Source organism: Micrasema longulum, unplaced genomic scaffold, assembly GCF_059751315.1.
Source record: "Micrasema longulum isolate JH-2025_06_02 unplaced genomic scaffold, ASM5975131v1 h1tg000097l, whole genome shotgun sequence".
Lineage (NCBI taxonomy): Eukaryota > Metazoa > Arthropoda > Insecta > Trichoptera > Brachycentridae > Micrasema > Micrasema longulum.
In genome coordinates this window covers 3,402,161-3,411,718 of record NW_028277303.1, presented here as the reverse complement: position 1 = coordinate 3,411,718, position 9,558 = coordinate 3,402,161, and positions in this window count along the sequence as shown.

Sequence of the window (9,558 nt, the reverse complement as noted above, 5' to 3'; positions counted from 1 at the left end):
TATTGATCATGTATAATACTACCTCTCGTGTGAGTTCTTTATTATCATCACCGATGGGATGTCGCAAAGATCTTCACCCAGGCTTCTGCATCGCGCCTCCAGCTGTTGTCTTTGAAAGCTGAAAAAGGGGCAATGCATCAACAGGTGAGGGACATCTTGAGGAGTTTCATCGTCACATGGGCAGCTGTCGATCTTGGAGAGCTTGAAGCGATGCAGGTAGCTCATGGACCCACCGTGACCCGTGAGAATTTGGGTGAGCTCGTAGCCAGTTTTCTGCATTCTCCTGAAATCATAAGCATGGAGAATTGTAGGGAAAAACATTTTAGTAATACTTCCGGTAGGTTCACTCAAATAACGATCGTTCCAGGGTTGAAGAGACCTGCTTCTTATTTTCCTTTTGGGAAAACTGAGCGGAAAATTGGCGAAATCGGGGGCTGTCTTCTTGAGCGTAGCTTCCCGAGCTTTTTCGTCAGCCTTTTCATTGCCAAGGATTCCGCAGTGTGCCCTTATCCAGCCACTGTACACGTTCTGGTGTCTGCATCATGGCTTCTGAATATCTGATCTGATGTCTATTACAATAAGGTTGACTAAATTTCGGTCAGTTATTGCATGGACGCCAGATTTGCAACCCGTCAGGATGGTTATTTTCTTCAATCTGTTTGGTGCCTTCTTCAAAACATAGACCAGGCTTCTATAATAGCAAACAGTTCCGCCTGAAAAACGGAGCAGAAATTGCCAAGTTTCAACTTTCTCGATGGTAGCTCTCTGACGCCATCGTAGGGTACAAAAACTGCTTAGTCCGCAGAAGGATCCCTAAACGTATCCTTAGGACGTCACCTTTTCGAGGGTGGCATCAAAGTGCGACAATATGACTTTTCTTTGTCGATAATAACTCTTCACCAGCTAGAACAAGTTTTGCGGACACTTCTTACTGCTCAATCGACACATTACAAATGGCCACCGAGCATTATCGAAGGCTCCTCTTATGTCGAGCGAGATCGCTACGACCATTTTCTTATCTTGTAGTGCAGTCCTAATTACATTGACTGATGCGTTAAGAGCGTCCTCTGTTGATTTTTGGGGTGCAAATCCGTATTGATCATCAACTTCTCGAGTACTTTACCAAATACCGAGATGAGTCCGATCGGCCTGTAGGATGTCTTGAAGGTCATCCTTTCCTGGTTTGGGGATGACAATGACCCTCACTATTTCCCATTGAGCTGGAAAGTGGCTCACTTTCTTTGAGATCCGTGCATTATGTAAGGCTGCGATAAGCATTAACAACAAAATCAAGAAAGTAGCTCTGCGTTAGTTTGGACACGTAGAGCGAATGGACAGCAAAATAACGGCTAAAACTATTTACAATACGAATATTGATGGATGCAGAAATAGAGGAAGACCGAGAAAGACATGGCAGTACTAAATCCAACAAATGCATGAAGATGGACATGTTAAAAATCGGAATAGTCGACGCGCGTGCATGAGAAGATGTATGAATGAAGAGGAAGCGAGATCTGTATGCTAAGATAGAGTGATGTGGCATTCTACCCTCTCTGCTTACCCTTACGGGGAAACGGCGTGATGGTTTGTATTGTTATATTTAGTCCAGATTAGATATGTACGTATACATTATTATTTTTGTGTTTCGGTTTACATAAATTATGATGATATTGAATTTTGATAAATAGATATTCGAACATTGTTCTCCTGTCACTGTCTTGCAGATGTCTCCCTGATACTGTGCGAAAAAAACAACTGCATGTCAGACCTTTTGTTAGAATAGACAAAATCGACGATTCGTTGTCCCGTTTTCTGCACCTCAAAACTGAACTGATTTTATTATTTTTTTTAGACAAAGTTTTAGAATAAATTTTTCTGTATCGGTATGTTTTGCGTTTTTCAAAAATAGTTATAATTGTATACCGTGCGCCGTGCGCCCGAAGGCAGCAGATAAAACTATGTTTTTTTTTACGAGTTTGGATGGTTATAGTTCCCAGCATAAACCATTTTTTTTAAAACGAAACAATATGGGTACAAGCCAATTTCATTTTTCAATCCAAAAACTATTCGGCATGGATATCGTGCATACAATTTTATCCTTGGAATAGCTGCTTGGAATAGCTGCATAGCTATTAAGTTTCTTAAATGCCTGGGATCCAACAGAAGAGACATTTATAAATCTCAAAATTTGGCAGATTTTCTTATCTATAAGAAGAAAATATTTTTGATATCAACAAATTTAAAGAAAATATTGGTAAAAATAAAAAAAACTCCAATGCAATCAGCAAAATAGTGAAAAATTCAATATTTTACATAAAATATGTCAATTTTGGTTTTTTATTGAAAATATTTAGAGAAATTGGGAATGTTAATCATGATAATAATTTACATAAATGCCATAAATGTTCTTATAATTACAAAATAATGAATTGGAAATTACTAAATATTATATTATATGGTGTATATGGACGGATGAAGCAAATTATGAACATGGAAGATTATTATATATTAAATATACTAAATGTGAATATTGTGTTAAAGTCAATCAAAACATAATTAAAAGAATGATAATTAAATAAATTGGACAAAATATTTCTACTTTAACATTTTTTAATTAGCGCTCTCTGTGAAACGGCCAGCGAAGCTTCTCAAAGCGTCGCATCTTTCTCCCACAATATGATAATTGTTTGCAATAGTTGTCGTCAGATGGTGCTAATATTAATAAATATAACTTATTCCTGCCCCTTATACTTATGATATAGTTCCTCTATTACGCACTAAGCGCTAGTATCGCGTTTGTTCGTTTTCCTCAGATAAATTTTAAAGATAACTCAAAGATATTTAAAGATATCTAGATCTAGATCTAGATCTAGATCTATATCTAGATCTATTTAAGATATATAGAAGATTTTAAAGATATCTGTAATCTGTGAGATAACTTTCAGCCGCCATCTTGCTTTGAGAACGTTAATGCATCATTCAATTCAGTCATTTTGTCATTTCAGTTTTTGTTCGTAGTTCGTAAGGCGGTTAAAAATTGTTTAAAGTGCCATTTATTGCGAAGTTGACTATCAAAATTACAGATGAAAATAATCGACTAAATTTACTTATCGAGATATCCATTCTAACGATGGTAAATACAAGTTCTTAATAAATACAGGCACTAATAAAATAAAATACAACTAAATAAAATTAAAGCTAGGACAAAAAAAAAATACTACATCAAGACAAGATCCAGTCTATCTTAATGAATTTTTAAATCTATAAAGACTTAGCTAGATAATAAAAATAGCAAAGAATTTGTTTCTTTCAGATTATACTACTGGTATACTAGAACAAACTTTTTTGTGCACGGATCGTTTTTATTTGCATGAAGTAATTCTTATATCATCTTCATCGAACCCATAATAAAATATGATATCGCCGTCACTCATCCGGATTGAAAAACGCAGTAACGTGTTATAAAAAAAGAAATATTTATTGAAAAAGAATCAAGACAAAATAAGTATAAAATTACAAATAGTTTGTACACACATAATAAATAATAACGTTTTTACCTCTCTAATAGAGTGAAAACTCGTGCTTAGAGAGGGGGATAGAATTACATCTATTTTTTTTTTTTTATTGTGTATATATGGAAGAATACGAACGAAGCTAGAAATATTTATGCACGATTATTCAGAGAAAGCAAAAAAGGTAGAATTTACGATTTACTGGTGATTGTTTTAACCGAAATTGAGTACTATTATTAAAAAATAATACCGGATTACTTTGTGACAAGTTTAATTGTGAAGGACATAATATCTAACGATACAAGTGAGTTCAAATTGAGGATATTTTGAATTTGACAACTGTCATTTCAATATAAACAAAGTAAAAGATACAAGAACGAAGCTAAATTATTTCTATAAGCTAATTGGTTAACTGCTTAGCTCAGACCTAATTATTCACGTTCAGGCACTAAAACACATAAATTATTGATATATTGGTTATCCAATAAATGGCAGTAGATTTCGTCGATATCCTTTTTCGTGTTCACCCAATTGCATTTACTGTTAACAAGGCGCAACTCTTCATAACATAAACAAAATGAATAACATTACTTGCAATAAGTGTTCGAGCCCATCAAAAGCATTACGTTCTCACGGTGTTATGGGAGTACCCACTACTCTTGTATGGGTATATCCGCAGCAAATTTACGGAAAATGTAACAAATCACACGTTCAAATTGGAAATGTGATGTGTGCAAAACCCAGGACCTAAGATCCAGAGCGTCCAGCCCCCGCGTGAATACTGTCAATCCTCCCCCGCCTATTGCCACTGCCAACCATGGACAATATATTGAGTGAAATAAAATCACTTAGGGAAAGCAACCAATACATACTACACGAATTCAAAAACTTTTACACTAATGTTTCCACGGAGCTGAAAGATATAATAGCCACTCTAGAGTTTCTCACAGGTGAATATGATCAGCTTAAATCGAATGCCACAGTAAATAAAAAAACCATCAATAAGTTATTGTCAGACAACCAGACACTAACTGCCAGTAAAGAGTTACTTGTCAGGCAGGTTAATATGCTTAACCAAATTAATCGTCAATGTAATCTAGAAATACAATTGGTACCCGAAGATAAATCCGAAAACCTGACCGAGATCATCCCCAAATTAGGCGCCACAGTGGCATATTCAATTGATAATATAAAATAACGTGTATATAAAATTTGTGAAATAGAGGTTGTAGCTACACATAGTTACAATTGGCATATTTATAAAATAAAGAGAAATACAGGAGAATATGATTTTTGAGCTTAAAAAAATAAGGATCGAAGAAATATGAAAAAAAATTAAATACTGAATGAACATTTAAAAAGATAGAGTTTTGATAAGTTTTCTTTACTAGCAATGTGTATAACTTTGGAATTTTCATCTTTCCGAAGAAAATTTTTACCATTTCTGACACAGGTAAAACGATAGTTCTTCTCTTTAGCCGAGTACCGGGTTGCAGCGTAAAGGTCTTTATTTTCCTTAGTAAGATGTTCCAATACGATAATAGGAGATTTATCGTTTATGCCAATATGTTCCGCGTTTAGTTAGTATAGTTTGTTCTTATTGTTAAAATTTCTTACAGCAGTCAAAAGTCCATCTCTGGTACAAATACTTGGTAGTTGTAAAATAATATTTTTTAGTCTTTTGGATTCCTTGTTAACTTGAGGAACTCTGTAGCAGGCCAATATTCTTTTATCAGCGGGGAAGCTAAAATTCCACTAAATCAATTAAAACCAATGTTCTTATTAATGAAAAGTAGCGTAAAAAAATTTACTACCCTGGCAACACTAACAAGATGTCTATTTTGTTTTCTTTGAAAACCTGACAGGTAGAAAAATATTGAAAATTTTGAGTAATGCATTTGCTACATACATATGTATTCGGTACTTGCACATGAAATGTGATCCCATTCTGTTTCTTTAAGATCTTAGCAGTATTTTTACACTTCAAAACGACACAACACGGCATAGTTGAATTCAAATCGAGAGTTGCGTACCGAGCGACGTCTACAAAGAAACAACGAGAACAAACGTAAACCTACTCATTTATGAGTAGTTTAGTCGCCTTCCGTTTGATGTGCGTATGCGGTTTCTGGGCATTACTTACATTTTTCAAAATCAAGGCAATGTTCTCTAAATCGATCCACAAATTGCCGGCACTAGTTTTATTACAAATGAAATAGATAAACTACTAACCATAACTCAAAATATTGGTCATATCGCTAGTGATGTAATAATATTTTAGACAAATATCCAGACTCCTTGATATTTGTCGATCTGAATATTCGAAGCATTAATAAAAATTTTGATGATTTTCTAATAACAATAAGTCTACTGAAAAAATCTTTGGACTGTATTATACTTACTGAAGCACATCTAAATAGTAATTGTCAAGAAAATTATAAAATGGATAATTATAATTGTGTCTTAACTCTAATCATATAAATAAAAATAGCTGAATAGTAGTTTTTATTCACAATAATCATACTATTGAAAAGGTTCAGGAAATACAGTTACAACTTGCATTTTTACTTGTTTTAGTTCCTGAATAAATTGGATGGGTTGTGAACTACCGTGTGTGCGATATATTGCAAACTTTTACCGCCTATTTTAATTGTTATGAATAAACCATTTTGTTACTATTTAAATTAACACAATCACAGGCACTTTCTTCTCATGGGCTCATTTGGACACGTATCAGAACTTTATTTTATTTTTTAAATATTTCACTTCCGTGATTGATGAATGTAAATCTTATTTGACTTACATACTGGGACACTTTTGTTGCTGATTGTTATTAATAAACTATTTTGTTTATTAATAACAATCAAAATAGGCAGTAAAAGTTTACAAATATTTGCAATATATCGCACACACAGTTCACAACCCATCCAATTTATTCAGGAACTAAAACAAATAATTCGTAATAACAAAGAATATCCTTTAATAATGATGGGTGATTTCAACATGCATATTGCTGATAACAACAGAAGCGAAATCAAAGAAATAATAATTAAATTTGATGGCTGAACTAAGTTTTATTTCATGCTTGGAAAATTTTACAAGAGTAGTTCTGGGACAAACTCCTTCGTGTTTAGATCACATATGGACAAATTGCAAAAATATAGATAAAATAGAAACCGTTATATGGGAAACAAACATTATAGACCACTGCACTGCTATTTTCATATATGACCAAAAATGTACTAGTCAGAAAAGGGATAATATTAAAATTATTAGTAAGATTGATATTGAAAAATTGCGCAAAAACATACAAAACAAAAACTGGTTATCCACGTTGTCTTCTAATAGTGCACATGATTGTGCGATGTCATTTGAAAAAACATTGAATAATTATATCGAAGCGGCTTCGACTCGATCCGTATTAAAAATAAAAGCTAAATTTTGACAAATAAAGCCATGGATTACTCATAGAATTGTGTCTATTCGCAAAAAAGCGAACCTTCTTTGACTTTTTGAAAGATATCTAAAAAAATTTAAAATTATCATCCTTTTACAAAAAATAAAGAAGCAACCTAACAAAGATTATTAAACGGACTAAAGAAACATGTTTTAGAGAAAAAATAAGAGAAAGTTACAATAAAAAAAATTAGCCAATAATAAACGACGAAACCGAAAGAAAATGTAATGTTTCTAATCAGATACAAAAGATTAAACCAATAATCAATTAATTCTGGCAGATAAGGAACCAAAACAGATGGCTTAAAAGATTTCTTTTCTAAGGTCAGTGAAAATCTTGCAAAAAATATTAATCCAGATTTTAAAAACGATATCCTCAAAAACAGTGTAAATGAAGTAAAATTTGATTCTTTTGATGAAATAGAAGACGAAATTAAAAAACACCAAGTAGTCTTAGAAACTCTGCCAGTCCTGGTTTTGATTATTTAACTGTTTAATTAATCAAAGCTTTATTACTGTTTATAAGTAAACCAATTACTCATATTGTAAATACAAGCTAGAGAAAAGGAGTTTTTCCAAAAAAACTATAAAAAACCAAAGTAATCCCAGTGTATAAGAACGGAGATCACAAAGAACTAACCAACTATAGTCCAATTTCTCTTCTATCAAATATTGCCAATTTTTTTTAAAAAGTAGTCAAAAAGCAACTGTTAATTTATTTTAAAGAAAATAACATACTTAACGGTAACCAGTATGGCTTTAGAGAAAATATAAGCACGCAAGATGCCATAGCTAAATTAACGTCAATAATATACGATTCATTGGACAAGGGTAATAAGGTACTTGCTATATTTGTAGATTTATGAAAAGCTTTTGACAGTGTATCACACGTCAGACTGATAAACAGACTGAAATTTTATGGGATTGGTAGAACGGTTCTTGTGTGGTTAGAAGAATTCTTAAAAAACAGAATCCAGTACACCAGGATAAACAAAACATTGAGCGATTCAGCTTCCTCCTGTTTCGGCATCCCACAAGGTACTTGTGTGATATAAATCCATTAATTTTATGAATGTCATACAAGAGGGTTTTTGACGTAAGTGCCAAGATCTACTTCCAGTCTCCATGGGAGTCAGCTCATACGATGCAGCTGAGCATTTTGAGTAAAATGGTATATATTGCTCAATATCGCCTATGCATCAGTCTCTTATACCCGTATGCAGAGACAAACCTTAAGGTGAGGAAAGTACATTATACTGTCTTCACCTTCGGGTTATTCTCTGCATTTGAAATTAGAATGTACTTTCCTTACCTTAAGTTTTGTCTCTGCATACGGGTATTAGCCTTTTTACCTTTGAAACACGAGTTATTTTTAAAAAAATAATAAAATGTTAAAAGGCTACAAAACATCAATATAGGTTTTAATTTTCATGAATATATTGTCATACATAGATTAGATAAGTAAATTTTTAATAAACCAAAAGTAATGTGTTTTTTTCAGGAAATAAAAAACTCTGTTTTATGATTTTTGTTATTACATTATTACAGTTGTTTTATTGTAAAAAAAATTTAAATAAACAGGAATTTATAAGTAATACTGTGTTATTTTTTTTCTGTCCTTGGTCTCGGGCAATGGTTTGTTGGCATAATGCCTGTTATACTTAAACGAGACCATTAACCCGGCTTCTGGGGGACTAAGTCACCTCCTCAGTTCTCACTGGAGTAATTCTCATTCAGCGTGTTCACATCGCGGGGGTGGCACCTTTTACTTCAACAGACCGGCACCACTTCAGTACAAGTGTTTAGGTGGCTAAGTTTGGATGAAGACCCAGTATTGCGGGGTATAACGCAATTCCTTGCCTGGGGCTACGGGTGAAGACTTCAACGGCTGTGATGGCGGAGATGAATTGCATCAGTACGACGGAACATTGAGGATGGTAGCGGAGAAACAATAGTCAACGGTGGCATCCTAAGCCCCAGTTAGTAAGAGGGGTTACTGTCTCGGCATCAGGTGACAACCTGCCGTAAAAAATAAATCAAACCTCCTAGTTTGACATGTAGACTGAAGACTGAAGAAGCCAGGAGGAAGAAGGCTGTATTTTTTTTTCTGTAAAATGAATTTATAGTTTTTTTTTTCTTGCTTTTCTTAGTACTGTATGTTTTCTTACTGTCCTTTACCTCTAATTTATTGTGGAGTTATAATATTATAAAAGAATAATAATTATCTTTGTTATTTTTTTATTTTTTTTTACTTTTTTAAAAATATGAATACCTCACTGGGCACAACTCGTGTCGAGGCATTCATTTGCATGATTTAATATATTATACTAATAGTGTCTAAAAAATATAAACAAAATACATATAAAATATTACATATTTACATTTAAATCCACACAGATATATTAACATATTACAACAGAGATGAAGAACATTTAAGAAAAGGTAATATAGAAGTCTAGGCATCTACAGGGCTTGTGACCTGTCAATGGCTGGTTTAAGTGGCCACTTTACACACTGTGTAACATTCACCATTCTGCCTATATTTGAACATCCATATTCCTTCAATTCTTTCATCTGTTGATGTTTGTGA